The sequence below is a fragment of the Neophocaena asiaeorientalis genome, unplaced genomic scaffold (genome assembly GCF_003031525.2).
Source record: "Neophocaena asiaeorientalis asiaeorientalis breed wild unplaced genomic scaffold, Neophocaena_asiaeorientalis_V1.1 scaffold176, whole genome shotgun sequence".
Taxonomy (NCBI): domain Eukaryota; kingdom Metazoa; phylum Chordata; class Mammalia; order Artiodactyla; family Phocoenidae; genus Neophocaena; species Neophocaena asiaeorientalis.
Genome location: NW_020175788.1, coordinates 327,395 through 342,863, shown reverse-complemented (window position 1 = coordinate 342,863; position 15,469 = coordinate 327,395). Strand labels below are relative to the sequence as shown.

Below are 15,469 nucleotides of genomic sequence, written 5' to 3'. Positions count from 1 at the left end.
TCGTGGTCCAGGGGGGTCCTCTCAGGGGTTCTGATTCGTTCTTAACGTCCCCCCAGACACCCTGCATGGTTGTGATGGCGGGTATCCCGGCTGGAATAACTTAGGATCCTACCTAAGCATCTTGGAGAGAACAGCGTCTAACTCGTCTCTCTCTGCAAAAGAGGTGTTTGGTTAGAAGGCGGAGCAATGAAGGAGAGGTGCAATGCAGAATAAAACTCGAGGAAATGCCCCAGAAGAAGTCATCGGCGCTATTCTGCAGGGACAACAACACACGAAGGCCTAGAGGCTGGGTGCTCCCAAGACAGGCAGCTGCAAAGCCCAGAGACTCTGGAAAAGGTGTCGGTTTTCGGGCTTCTGTGTGATCGTTGTCAGGGACTGGGATAAGATTCTGATTTAATCAAGAAGCAAGAAAGACCCTCAAGTCAGAGATGACATTCTTTGAGGCCTCTTCTGTGCACTGAAGTATTAATGTTCCTATTAATTCATTAGTTAACTCAATATACGGTTATCAGTCATCTACCAGGCCCGAGGCTGGACAACAGGACACTACCTGGGAGCTTACAGTCTGGCTGGGGAAATGGAATGAACACACATTACAGCACAGGAACCACGACTACCTCCAGCTTGAAGACTGTAAGGCTAAATTTTAAAAAAATTAATTAAGTTTAAAAATAAAAGAAGAAAATGCTGGATCTTTTTTGCAAAGAATTGCTCCTACTGTAATAGCGAATTCAACACCTATAAACATTTTAAAAATAAAACACTAGGGCTTCCCTGATGGCGCAGTGGTTGAGAGTCTGCCTGCCGATGCAGGGGACGCAGGTTCGTGCCCCGGTCTGGGAAGATCCCACAAGCCGCAGAGCGGCTGGGCCCGTGAGCCATGGCCGCTGAGCCTGCGCATCCGGAGCTGTGCTCCGCAACGGGAGAGGCCACAACAGTGAGAGGCCCATGTACTGCAAAAAAGTAAAATAAAATAAAACACTAGACAAATTTTAAAAAGACTGTAAGGCAGCCTGTGTTTTGAGTTGGGCCTTGAAGGGTAGGGTACAGATGCATCCAAGGAGGGAGCTGATGAGAAAAAGCAGAGCTGGGAAAGTGAGGGGTGTGCACAAGGAAAAGCACGCAATGAAACTGCAAGAAATGTAAAGAATTGCAAAACTTTGTGTTTCCGAGAGCGAAGGCAGAGTAAGGAACATACGAGGGGAAAAAAATCTCCGGAAGGTAAACTTTTCCCAAGGAAGACAGCATCCTTCCCCAACATCAAGTAGAAAACACAATCTCTAATCCACAAAGGAGAGAGAACTTCATCTACAGCCAGGTGCTAGAGGAACTAAACCTCCATCTCCACCATCAGCTGGCAAGTCCACAGAAATGAGTGTTTTCACCACCAAAAGGCAGGTACAAATAAAATGTTCATCGGAGCTCAGGGTGTAATAACCCCAAACCAAAAACAACCCAAAGGTCCACGAACAACAGAAAGGACACAACAAAACACTCCACAGCAACAAGGATGAACTAAGCCTTCTACAAACAACCACATGAGAAAATCTCATGGTCAGAATGTTGATGGAAAGAAGCCACCTTCAAAAGATACGTAATGTTAAAAAAAAGAATGAAATTTTGCCATTTGCAGCAACATGGATGGACTTGGAGGGCATTATGCCCTCATGCGCCACAACTGCTGAGCCTGCGCTCTAGAGCCCGCGAGCCACAGCTGCTGAAGCCCGCGTGCCTGAAGGCTGTGCTCCGCAACGGGAGAGACCACTGCAATGAGAAGCCCGTGCACCGACATGAGGGGTGGCCCCCGTTGGTGGTGCAGTGGTTAAGAATCCGCCTGCCAATGCAGGGGACACGGGTTCGAGCCCTGGTCCGGGAGGATCCCACATGCCGCGGAGCGGCTAAGCCCATGCGCCACAACTGCTGAGCCTGCGCTCTAGAGCCTGCGAGCCACAGCTGCTGAAGCCCGCGCGCCTGGAGCCTGTGCTCCGCAACGGGAGAGACCACCGCAATGAGAAGCCCGTGCACCGACGTGAGGGGTGGCCCCCTTTCGCCGCAACTAGAGAAAGCCCGAGCGCAGCAACAAAGACCCAACGTAGCCAAAAATAAATTAAATAAATAAATAAAACTAGTGAATATAACAAAACAGAAATAAACTCACAGATATAGAGAGCAAACTAGGGGTTACCCATGGGGAGGGGGAAAGGGGAGGAGCAAGATATAGGGGTAGGGGATTGAGAGACACAAACCTACAGGGGCTTCCCTGGTGGCGCAGTGGTTGAGAGTCCACCTGCTGATGCAGGGGACACGGGTTCGTGCCCCAGTCTGGGAAGATCCCACATGCCGTGGAGCGGCTGGGCCCATGAGCCATGGCCGCTGAGCCTGCGCGTCCGGAGCCTGTGCTCCGCAACGGGAGAGGCCACAGCAGTGAGAGGCCCGTGTACCACAAAAAAAAAAAAAAAAAAAAAAAAAGAATCATTACTATAGCCCTTTGGGGGCTAAAAATCAAATGCATGTTTAATGCTGTTAATCCTAACAGCATGAGAGATGAAAGAAGACCACTAGAACTGCAGAAGGAACTTGCTGGAAGAGATGACCCAGTTAACTCCTCCATTTTATAGAGGAGAGAATGAAGGTCCAGAGAGATGAAGCGACCATCAGAGGTCCCTCGACAGGTAGAGACATCACAGGACTGGAATCCAGGTCCCTCCCGCCTGCCCAGCACACTCCCATACTCCCCGAGGTCTCCTGAGGCAGTTCCCAGGTCAAGGTCCACGTCACCCCTGCCCCGAAGCCCCCCTGCCCCGAAGCCGGCCCTCATGGAAGAAGGACAAGCAAGTGATGGGCAGGCAGAAGTCTAGACAGAGCCTGGAACCCAGGAGCAGCCTCAGCCATTCCTCCTGGTCACCCGTCACCTTGACAAGGTCTATGAAATCTTTCTCTTTCTGCTCATCCAGGAAGTGGAGCCAAACCTTGCTTCTCAAAGGCTGAGAAACCAGCCGCTGGTTGGCTCCAAACAGCCAGGCTCCAAATGAATTCTGCCAATTGGCACCATCACGCCCAGCACCCCGGGCAGGACCACCCACCGCATTTACTGTCCTCTCTCTAATCTGGGTCCCTAATACTAATACCTAATACTAATACTAATACTTTAAAGTACCTACTATTTGAAATGGACTCTCCAAATCATTTCATTTCTCTGTTAAAACTTAAATATAATTGGTAATAGTAGAAACAAGAATTTAAAATTTTAAAATACGACTTTATGTTCTATTTAGATGCCATGTGACATTCAGTCCTGGATTGACCGTCTTCTTCTTGCTACACGTCCACTCACTTAGCAAACGATCCCTTCTGTGGGCACAAAAGGCAATCTAACTGCCTTACAGCTCTTTTATAAACCATGAAAACTTACAGCTTTGGGAGCTGCTGATCTTTTTAACAAGTAGGAAGGAAAATTCCTCTCCATGCTTTGGTGATTTGGGTATAGAGAACTGGGTTAATCTTAACCCTTGGTTCATCTCATGCTCCCATCCTTGACCCCTGAATGGCCCTCTTCTGTATGTTGGTTCGTTTTAATGCTATAATAGACAACCAGGAATCTATCGGCCAATCGACATCTGAATTACCGGCTCTGATGACATCTGTCTGTACGAGAGAGAAGTAACCATTCTCCTGAATCTCATAAAAGAAATATCATTTTATTATATAGGTATTCCTCAAAAGCATATTGTTTAGTTTTTGTTGTTTTAATTTTATTTTTTAAAAAGTATCTGACTGTATCTAATGTTTTGAGATTTTTTCAATTGTCGTGGATAATACAGAGTGTAGCTGTCTTCAGAGCGTAGCTCATTCAGACGGCCACAGAATATTCTGTTATGGGACTATACCAAGAGTGAATTCCATGTGCTTTCGGGTTGTTTGAAGGCATTCCTAATAGAATCTTACAGTGAACGCCAGCGGCCCAGAAGTCTCTCTGTGACACACCCAGGAATGACACCTGGTTACAGGGTGTGCGGATTTCAACTTTACAATTCCAAACTCTTTCCCTCGCCCACCAGCAATATATCAGAGACCCTTCTGACCAGCATTCTCTCCGACACTTGATAACGTCAGACTTCGTTTCTGCCAGCAAAGAAGGGTAAAAGGGAGCCTTCCGGGCTTCCCTGGTGGCGCAGTGGTTGAGAGTCCGCCTGCCGATGCAGGGGACACGGGTTCGTGCCCCGGTCTGGGAAGATCCCACATGCCGCAGAGCGGCTGGGCCCCGTGAGCCATGGCCGCTGAGCCTGCGCGTCCGGAGCCTGTGCTCCGCAACGGGAGAGGCCACAGCAGTGAGAGGCCCGCGTACTGCAAAACAAAAAGAAAAAAAGGGAGCCTTCCACGGTGATCTCCATCTGTGTTTTCCTGAGAAGTGAAGAGGCTAAATTTCTCTTTTTTTTCTTCAGCCCATTACACACTCCCTGATTTATAAAAGGTTTTTACCAGTCATCTGGTTATTTCTAACAGAAGCCAGAGAAAGGAACATGGCCGCGGAGACACACAGGCCCATCCCCTTGCTGGGCACAGCTGGCTCTCCTGGAGAGCAGATGACCAGTTTAGTGTCATGCCATGTATTACTTATTGGGAGGCATCCACAATGAATCTGTAAGAGTTTTATATGGTTAAGAAACCAATTTCCTCTAAAGCAGTAGTGACCGTATGACCTTTCACTGCATTCAAATGACTTTATCCAAAAAGCTTTTATATCATCCGGGATTTGCACCAAACATGATTTCAGCTGGAACTGCTTTCTGTTTTCTTTTCCCCACTTATATCTGGGAAATGATGCAACAACAGCAACCATGATTCATGGTAAAGTGGATGCTGACTGACTCATTTTCATGAAAAGGGGATGACATTTGAGTTTTAGGCTTTTCACACTGAAACCAGGCAATTCGCAGGTTCAGACTCCTGTGATGTTATTACAGCAAGTTGATGATAAAATTCTTGCTCTGATTTCCTGATGCGGCTGTTGGCAGAATTGCTTTGAAACGTATTTTCCATACTTTCAAGCCGTAACCCAGGGCCACAGAATTAGCTTGGATTCTATTTGTTGTCCAAACGTGGTTGAGGTTTGCAAACCTCTTTCTCTAACATGAGGCCGTCTAGGGGTCACCAAGCCCAAGGCATGAGGGTTGGCTGGAGGTGGGGAGGCTGACCCACTGTCCCAGTTTGCCTGGGATGAGGAAGTGGCTGGGTCTTGGGACTGTCGAGGCTGAAACAGGGAAATCGCGGGTGATCCCCGGTGAGCTGGTCACCCCGCTAGGAGGCTAACTTGGTCAGCTGGTGGCCAGCCTGAGTTTGTTCAGGAAGCCTTCCTGGAGTGGGGTTTTCCTTTTCTCCCCACAATGGGGGCCTTCACACTTTAAGGAAACTGAGGAAGGGAGAGAAATTTAATTGCTACTTTGGTACTACTGACGTGGAAACACTGGCCCCGTGGGAAACCTACCAGTCGCTTCCCTCCCAGCTTGGAAACTATCTGTGCCCAGCGCCACACGGAAACTTGACGGATCCCTTATGTGAGACAAGAATGGTCAACTCTGATGTGACTTGGAAGCCAGTTGCTTCTTATGAGAAGCATCTATCTGGAGACGAGCCCGGAGCATAACGGATCTTCGCAGAGGGCCGCGTGCCGAGTCCCAAACCTCTCGAATCCTCTCGTAGTTACTCAACAGGCACTGGGCCCCCTAACCCCACCCTGCTGTGACCTGTCCCCTTGGCTGGTCCTGAGGCTGTTAATGTCCTCAGCATCCCCACAGATCAGCCAGGGGGCAGTCGTGGGAGCTACCCTGACTCACTCTCTCTCCCCTCACGTCCAGTCCATCCACAGGCCCCGCGGTCTCTACCTCCTGAACACACTCAGAACGCAACCTCCCACTGCACCACCCGGACCCCAGCCCACGGCACCGCTCGCGGGCCACCTTAGCCGACTCCCGTGCCACCTGCAACCTGCTCTCGGGAGGGCAGCCATGGACCATCCAGAGGGTTTGCTAAACCTAAAGTTCACTCGAGCCTCGCCCTCCCAGGGCCTCCCACCCACTCCAAGGAGGAGGTCAAAGCCTTACCACAGCCTCGAGGACCCAAATGACCCACGCTTTCTGAGCCATGTCCCACACCCACTACACACCAGCCCCACTGGCCTCCACACTCAGCCCACTGTGGCCACAGGGCCTTTGCACCTACACGTCCCCCTGCCAGACACTCTCCTAAGATACCGTGTGGTCCACTCCCCCAGTCCCTTCGGTTTCTGCCCAGATGTCCTCTCAGTGACCATCCTATCATCCTACTTAAAACAGCAGCCCCCTCCCTCTTCTTTCGGTTTGCTATTTTCTCCCCAGCACTGGTACCCAGCACTGGTACCCACTGGACACATACTGTACTCACTCGTCTGTTACCGTCTGTCTCCCCATCAGGACGTAAGGCCACGAGGGCAGGTGTCTCTGTCCAGTTCCCCGCTGCACCCTCAGCACTTGACCCAGCCCTGCTCCACGAGGCGCTGAACAGACATTTGCTGCATGATGGAAGGGCTAATGGGGGAGACTAAAGTATTGATAACATCACGGGGCTGGGGGCGTCGGCACAGGCAGGGGCAGCGCAGCCAGCCTCCTAGTGTGTTTCTTGCCTTTTCTTCTCAAGTTCCTCAGCTGTAACTCTCCCTTTCCTATATTCCCAAAATGTTTACTTTATGATGTTTTCCAGCAAAACATGGCCCATGCAGATGGCTGCTTGACAGGGGCCTCCCTCCCTCTAGATAGATCTGCTGCTTCGTCCCACGGGCCCCTGGCTCAGAAACCCATCCCCCAAAGGTCAGACAGGTCACTTGTACCCCCCAGACCTGACGGAGACCCTCAGTCACACCCAGAACCCGAGGTGCAAGGGAGTCTGGGAGGTGCCGGTGAGGGCTTCCCAGCATTTTCAAGAGTGTGGGTCCCTCCCCATTCATGGCCTTGAAATGGGTCTTTGGAGCCCGACCAGAATCTTTAATGAAATGGAATAGACTGGAAATGTTACCGTGTACCTTGTATCCTACAGATAAGATCGATTCATGAATCTTTCTGCCCAGGCATCAACCCAGAATCATTAAATCAGAATTTCCGGAGCATCCGAATTTTTTAGAAAACTCCCCAGTTAACCCAAATGTGTGGCCAGGAATGAGATAAACGGTGCCCCTGTACCCGTTGCTCCCGGGTAGCATGAGGTACCCCAGCAGGCAGGGGGCGTGCTGCCGAGGGCCAGGCTTTCCTGAGAGTCTGCATCAAAATGCATCTTTCTGTGCTCAGGACCTCTCTCCTTCTCTCTTCCTGCTTCAAAGCCCACATGGGGGCACCTTGCTAAGCTCCTGTCTGACCCCCACCGGCTGATGGAATCTTGCCCTTCCTGTGAAGACTGGCCCTTGTCCCCAGGCCTCTGGATGAGGCCTCAGCGGGAGGCCTTCCTGAATCCCATCGCTGGGGTGCAGCAGGTGAGGCTGACAGTCAAAATAGCAAAGCAATCAGCCCTCAGTTGTTTTCTCAAAAGCATCAGCATCCCTGCACTTCCAGGCAGGAGGGCCAGGGCAGCACAGCCCCAAACCCTCCTGTTCCACAGATGTCACCTGCCCGGCCCCTGATCAGGACCGTGACACCTCCAGGCTGGGCCCCCTCGCTCAGTCTGGACACCGATGCAGGCAGGAGCCAGACGTGCTGTTTCAGGCCAGTGGGATGGGGGCTTGCTCCTTTTACTGTTGTCCCTCCTCCGGCCTTGTCACCAGGAGGAATCCGGGAACTGTTCTCTGCAGGTCATGAAAGGATGAGCAGCTTTCATGTTCTTTTCGGTTCTCTGCATTTTCCAAGTTGCTCACAATTGAACTTACGTGGGAAACACTACAGCTTCAGTTTTTTTTAAAGGCTTGTTGATGTGGACCATTTTTTTAATAAGATGAACCACTTTATTTATTCATTTATTTATTTATGGCTGTGTTGGGTCTTCGTTGCTGCGCGCAGGCTTTCTCTAGCTGCGGCGAGCGGGGGCTACTGCTCGCTGTGGTACACTTGCTTCTCATTGCAGTGGGTTCTCTTGTTGCAGAGCATGGGCTCTAGGCGCGTAGTCTCAGTAGTTGTAGCACGTGGGCTCAGTCGTTGTGGCTCGCGTGCTCTAGAGCGCAGGCTCAGTACTTGTGGCGCACGGGCTTAGTTGCTCCATGGCATGTGGGATCTTCCCGGAGCAGGGCTCGAACCCGTGTCCCCTGCATTGGCAGGCGGATTCTTAACCACTGCGCCACCAGGGAAGTCTATGTGGACCATTTTTCAAAGTCTTTATTGAGTTTGTTACAATATTGCTTCTGTTTTATATTTTGGTTTTTTGGCCCCGAGGAATATGGGATCTTAGCTCCCCAACCAGGGATTGAACCCGCACCCACTGCATTGGAAGGCGAAGTCTTAACCACTGGATAGCCAGGAAAGTCCCCAGGGCTTCGATTTTTGATATACATGATTTACAGCTCTTCCCCAGGCCCCCTGTGAACACGTGAGGCTCAGTCACTCTTTGCTGAAGTTCTGCACGGAAGGTCCTGCTACTGGTGATTCCTTTAGACTCTGGGGAGACCTGCCAAGAGACGGTGGCCGCGAGCTCCCTGCAGGATGCAGACCCAGGATGACGTCGGCCTGACATCACGGGCAGGTTCCAGAAGGGTTCCGTGTGCTTCCACAAAAGGCGGGCTCCAACACCGACTTCCTTTTGGTCCAATTTCCGTCCTGAAGTCGTAGCCAGAAGAGTGCAGAGACCAGAGACCGCAGGCCCAAGACGCCATCATTTGCCACTGGCCTCCCGCCTGGAGCTGCTGGAGAGACAGGCCAGGGTGCCCGGGACAGAGTCCCTGGAGGACCCGGCCCAGCGGGGACCCCCAGCCTCCCGTGGCCCGGCTTAGCCAAGGAGCTCGGAGGGGGAGACGGGGCGCATGTGTGACAAGCGTCCCAGCAACTGGGAAGCATCTGTCTCTGGGCCGGAGCTGCAGGGAATCTAACTTCACCCCCTTTGTTTCCAGATGGGTCAACCGAGGCCGAGCGCCATCCAGGGGTGGCCCTGAGACCCAGCCCGTCACCAACACGGTGGACCTGCCACCACTGGGTCTCCCAGTGCCCGGCCGGGGTGTCTCCCCGACGGCACACATCTGACTCCTGCTGAGGTCACGGCCCCACATCCTTAGATGCTTCCTGCAGCTTCCACGTCACTTCTGCCACCTGTGGGTACCTGCCCTGCCCCAGCCGCTCTCAGGACTGTCCCAACAATGATGAATAAACGCTGAGAGAAGAGCCTGTCTGTAAACAGGACTGGCTCCTCCGCCTCTTGGGCTCTGCGGATCATCACCTGGGGCCATCACACTGGGGGCTGCGGCAGAGGTTATAAAAGACCCGGGCTCTTAGGTTATAGACCTCGACCTTAACCCCTGCAGAACAGCAGGCGGGCCAGGGGCCAGGGGTGGGAACACTCCTGACCTCTCTCCCCTCCCCTCTTTTGTCCCCTCCCCTCACTGCCTGTGCCCCTCCCCCTGCTCTTCCCGGGCTTCTCCTGTGACTTGGTGACTTCCTGTGTTCGTTTTATCCAGCTTTCATCTAAATGCAGCAATTGGAAGGACGGGAAGACACAGTCGGCCTGCCTCTTGTAGGGCCCCCAGGTGCTGATTCCGGCACCTCCCAGGAATCCGATGCAGATAAGGAGGAAACAGGAGACCACCCACGTAGGTGCCAGGAGCTGGGACGGAGGTGACCACCCAGGCCCTGCCCTGGGAAAGTCCTGTGAAGTTAAAGATTCGCATTCCTTGCAGGGGAGGTAAAGGGATGATGCATGCTTGGACGCTTCCTGGAGGTCCAGTTCCTGAGCATGTGATACTTTTCGCTCCACAAGGAGAAGAGTGCCTGCTTGCACCGGGCCCCCAGGTCTGAACTAACCAAGGTGCAGACCACACTCAGGCACACAGCATCAGGTGCTGTTGTTATTGTCGTCTGGACCCTGCAATTTCACCCAAAAGCACCAAAATCGTGACCACAGTAAAAATCAGAAGAGTGTCCACCTTGCTTACATTTATGACTTGGTATTGTCTTTATTTTAGATTACACGTGGGACGCTGACCCTAATCTTTCGGTGATTAGGGATCTGACAGTCTTATTTCAACTCTGCAACTACCCACTGCAGAAGAAAATGGAGTTTTGGACAAATTAACCAGGCAAAGGATTTATGAAACACTTGCTTCCACCTGTTCAGAGAGAAGTATGAGATCTAGACCCTCCCCCAAATGGAGGACAATTAAGTGCGAGGACAAGTAACTGCCTGCAAGAGCCCCGTCTGCACAGAATAGACGGAAAATGGGGCAGAGAAGACTTGAACTTGAGCAGGGCCTTAAGGAACCACCAGAAGCCTACACGTGCCCACGTGTATATCCACACGTGTGCAAATGTACCGTGAAGGATGGTGGCACCTGGGAGGGTGCGGCTGGGTCCTCGGAGGGGACAGGATGCAGGAGGGAAGCACAGATGTGGGAGCACAGGGACGCTGGTGGCCACTACTGGACACTGAGGACACGGACCAGAGCAGAGGACACGCTTTAAGATAACGGGAAGGGGCTTCCCTGCTGGCGCAGTGGTTGAGAGTCCACCTGCCGATGCAGGGGACACGGGTTCGTGCCCCGGTCCGGGAAGATCCCACATGCCGCAGAGCGGCTGGGCCCATGAGCCATGGCCGCTGAGCCTGCGGTCCGGAGCCTGTGCTCCGCAACGGGAGAGGCCACAACAGTGAGAGGCCCGAGTACCGCAAAAAAAACCAAAAACAAAACAAAAACAAACAAAAAAGATAACGGGAAGGCATTAGAAGGGCGCAGCCCAGGGATCAAAGGCCTGAGAAGACAAAGCAGAGGATTCAGAAGGGAAACCTGGAGACAGAGGCCCTGCGGGAAACGGGCAGGCCCAGCCTGGTTGGCGGCTGCTTCCCTGGGGCCGTAGTCTCCGAAATGGAGCCCGTCCTGCCCAGCAAGCTGCCAGACCCCAAGGGAGGAAAGTTTGCCTGAGGACAGAGCCCGCCAGCAGGGCCCCAGAGTGGAGGGTGGTGCCGGCCCAGCACCAGAGCTCAGAGGAGGGATGAAAGGACCAGGGGCCAGCCCAGCCCTGCCGAGTCTAGTCGGGATCTGCTCTTTGCACTCCTACTGGGAGTGAAAGGAAGGAGAGGTCCCGGGTTTGGGTCCAAAAATGCTGACCTAACTGCGATGGAGTTCCCACTGCAAGCAGCTCACCTGCAGGAACCCCTAAGGTGCTGCATCCTCCGTGCCCAGCAGGGGACGGGGCAGTTCCTGGGCAGCTGTGACCTGTCATCTGGCTGGAGTATCATCTCCACGACACCAGACCCATGTTATGAGTCCAGCCCCTGACAGCTGTGCCCTTGGGGCCACGAGAGACAGGGGAACCCCGACTGTCCCCACGTGCAGTCCCATCCCTTCCACCTGCCTCTCTCAAGGATTCAGAAGAGTCAGGCATCTAAGTCTGTCTCTCGGCTCATTTCTAACGTGGAAGACGTCTGATGTTCATAACGGCAGACTTAGCATACTGTACGGTCTCAGCCTGACACACATCATACCACATCCCAAGCTAGCCCATCACTGGGGTCCAAGCCGGAAAGGCAGAGCCTCAGCCCAGCGCTGCTCAGCACATGAGTGCTGACTGCTCAGCACATGAGTGCTGACTCCTTCACCTTCACAGTGGAAATAATAGCCCCTGGGGTAGCTGTGAGGACAAATGCACATGTACAAAGCACTCAGCACAGGACCTGGAAGGTGGTCCCTAAGCGTGTTTGGTTTCTTACTGTTATTTATTATTAGAACCCTCACCCCTATCCCCATCCCTACTGAAGGTAGGATGTGCAGGAATACTTAGGACTCCACCATCTGAAGACATTTTTTTCAGCATCTCCACCTGAAAGGGACCTCGAGAATTTAGCCAAGACCACAGTCTCTGAACAGAGCACTCCTCAACCCTCTAGAAAATCACCATCTAGCCTGCCTTTAACATCCTCCAGAGAGAGAAGTTTCCAGCTTTAATCACCCCATTCACCACCTTCCTCCGGGGGCCCACCTAAGTTCTTCCCACCCCTTTGTTCTCATGAGTTTCCTTAATGGTCCACGTCAGGGCATTTCCTTCTTACTCGAGCCCATCTCAAAATTCCAGCAGCTCAGCTGAGGGTCGGACTCTGTTCTCCCCACTAGCCCCCAGCACCCTGGAACCACCAAGCAGAGACCAGGGCGGATGTGAGCGTGAACGCGGTGCCCGCATGCCATCCCCTCAGCCGGCGGGGAAGGGCACCATCGGCTACTGCCCACCACCCCGCCCCACCATTCACCCATCTCCGGCTACACAGTCCCTGCTGGCCATTATCACAGCAGGTGGACCACGCCGGGGTGGTGTGACTGCGGGGAGGGAACTGTCAAGTCTGTCATTCACCGAGAACCTCCAGCGTGCCCGGCGCAGAGCAGGCGCTCTGTCTAGAGAATGAATGAATGAATGAACCAGCGAATGAATGAATGAGCGAGCGAGTGAGTGGCGTGCAGTCACTGAACTCTGCCCTAATTACATTCAGTGCCATCGATCAAGGCAAGGCCCAGGACAAGTACCAAAGATCGGCTGGTCATCTCTTTGGTCCCCCAGATCCGCTGTCACGAAGGGCAAATCCACCCGTCTCCGGTCCCCACAGGCTGACCTGCACACACACGACAGGCTCCCTGGCCCTCAGCTGCCCATGTCCTGGGGTCAGAGGGAGGGAGCAGCGTGGGGCCTCTGCGGGGGCCACAAGCCGCCTGCATCCTCCAGGGAGGGGCAGCCCGCCTTGGGCCACTGGCTCCAGTGACTGCTCGACCCTCACCCCTCAGACCTGGGGTGGGACTGCCTGGGCTTCTGCAATATCCCCTGTGGTTTTCCTCTACCCTAACCCCAACCTTTGCAACAGCCTTCATTAAATTCTTTTCAACTTGCCCTATATGAGCGGGCGTGTGCTTTCTGCCAGGCCCTCACCCAGCTGGTCCCCGAGTCTTACTTGTCAAGACACAGAAACACAGCCTGGGAAGGGAATCAGCGGTCAATTAACCTTCTAGACGTTAGCTACAAGGAAGGCCTTCTCCATCTGGCTTCTCTTCGTTTTGCGCGGAGAGAAGCAAAGTCTTTTCATTTCCCATTTTTTAAATTACTTTTTTTGAATAGTTTATAGATTCAGATGGTTCAAATTTTTTTTAAAGTATAAAAGAGGGGCTTCCCTGGTGGCGCAGTGGTTGAGAGTCCGCCTGCTGATGAAGGGGACACGGGTTCGTGCCCCGGTCCGGGAAGATCCCACATGCCACGGAGCGGCTAGGCCCATGAGCCATGGCCGCTGAGCCTGCGCGTCCGGAGCCTGTGCTCTGCAAGGGGAGAGGCCACAACAGTGAGAGGCCCGCGTACGGGGAAAAAAAAAGTATAAAAGAGTATATATATACTGAAGTCTGAATATATACTGTATATATATTCCATATATATACATATACTGAAGTCTCCAGCACCAGGACAGTTCCAGGGATGGGGTGCCATATCCCCGGTCACAGGCCCAGCTTTCCACCTCCAGGCAGGTCCAGATGACGTCTCATCAACAAATTGAACAAACCCGGCCTTGCCATCATTTCCACTTACTGTGTTCACTTCTCAACAGGAGGTTCCGACCAAGCCAAATGGGGAGGTTCTGCCTTGGGCTGGAAGCAAGCCCTCCAGGGCCCCTGCCCTGGCTCACACCAAAGCTTCCAGAAAACCCAACAGCGCCTGTTTCTCACACCCTGGCCCTTTAGGAATCAGCATTCACAGAATGGAGGGGCAGGATTCACCTCTCCAGGCAGCAGTGTTCTCTTCAGATTAGAAAAAAAAAAGTCAAAGCTTAACGTGGTTGGCGGCGGGCGGACAGACGTCTATCGCATGTGACCTAATGATGCCATCACATAGGGAAACCTTCACAGGTGAACACTCACTCAACAGCCCAGGTACTTAAGCCTCCTGCATAAGGCTCCCTCCAGCTCTGTGACAAGTAAACGGGCACTTTGCCTCCTAGGAGTTTGCCTCCAGAGACCACAGAACACAGCAGATAAATGACCATTCACACTGCAGCTAAATGAGGTCAGCTGGGGACTCGGGGGAACGTCCAGGGACACAGCATTGCCGTTATATATGGAATAATGGAGTCAATGAAGACGGTGAGTTTGGGACCACACGTCATCAGCTCAGGATCCGACTGAACTCTGAACCCTCTGTCCCCGCTCGTGGCTTTCCCCTTCCTTCTCAACATCCCCACAGCACAGGGAGTGCCAACCATGCATCTTCACAACCAGGACCTCACAGGGGCACCTTAGCAACCTCCGTTTAAGGGACAAGGGCCAATAGGGTAATACTGGCAACCGTAGCATTAACCTGACGATTAATCGGGATTATGAGAGAAGTGAAGAGACGGCCAGAAAGGTGGGGTGGAGGCAGCGGCGGGAAGCCACGCAGCCAGTCCCAGATACCCGGGTGCCTGGGAGGGAGTCTCGGCTTCCTCTCTGTTCGCCCCGGTCAGTGGTACCCAGGTGGGGGTGGGGAAAGCTTGGGTCAGAGTGACAATGGGTCACCGAGCCCAAGCCCCTTCCAACACAAACAGAAAAAGCAGGAGGAGCCAATCAGCTCTGTTAGGAAAGTAAAAACGAGTCTCCTCCATCCTAGGCTCCGACCTGAGGGTGGCAAGTCCCGGCCCAGCTCTGCAGCGCCCTGGGCACAGCAGGGCCTCCATCGCCCTGCCCGGAAATTGGGGCCTCGCGAGCATCTGGGATTTTCCGGCAGGCCTTGCGCACCCAGCCCGCGGTGCAGGTGGGCCAGGTGGGGCGCTGGGTGCCAGCTGCCAGGCACAGGGAGGCAGGTCTTGCCTGGCCGGCCGGCCGTTTCCCCACGCCTCTGCATGCTGAGCCGCGCGCCTCTCACCCGTCCCGGTCCCCACACGGTCGTCCCCGTTCACGCGCTCGTTTTGCGGATGAAGAAACTGAGGTTCCGGGTGGTTAACTGACTTCCCGAGAGTCAGAGGGTAGAAAAGGCCGAAGGCAGGACTCGTACTCGGACCTGCTTCCACACCGCCGAGCTGCCCACCCCCAACCCCTCGCCCTCCAGTCCCTCCCGGAGACTCGGACCGCAATCCGAGCGCGCCGCCGGGACCCCACGCTGCAAACCTCTCGACACCGTAGAACAATCGACCCCCCGCCCCAAATCTCCAGTCCGCCGGGAGAACCCGATTCCACCTGGATCTCAGAACTTGCTGCGGCGCAATCCGGGTGCGGTCCAAGTATCGCGACCGCGCTCTGCTCGCCGGCTCTGCGCACCGGCTCCGGCACGTGGGGTCGGCCGCCGAGTGCCCGGAAGGGGCGACGTGGGGTCGCAGG

General features: G+C 53.7%; 1 protein-coding gene across 1 annotated transcript in view; it reads right to left on the bottom strand.

Annotated features, from left to right (window-relative positions):
- The window catches only part of PFKFB3 (6-phosphofructo-2-kinase/fructose-2,6-biphosphatase 3), an 82,859-nt gene that overhangs the window by 66,892 nt on the left and 498 nt on the right, over positions 1–15,469 (bottom strand). The gene's annotated exons all lie outside the window — the stretch shown is intronic.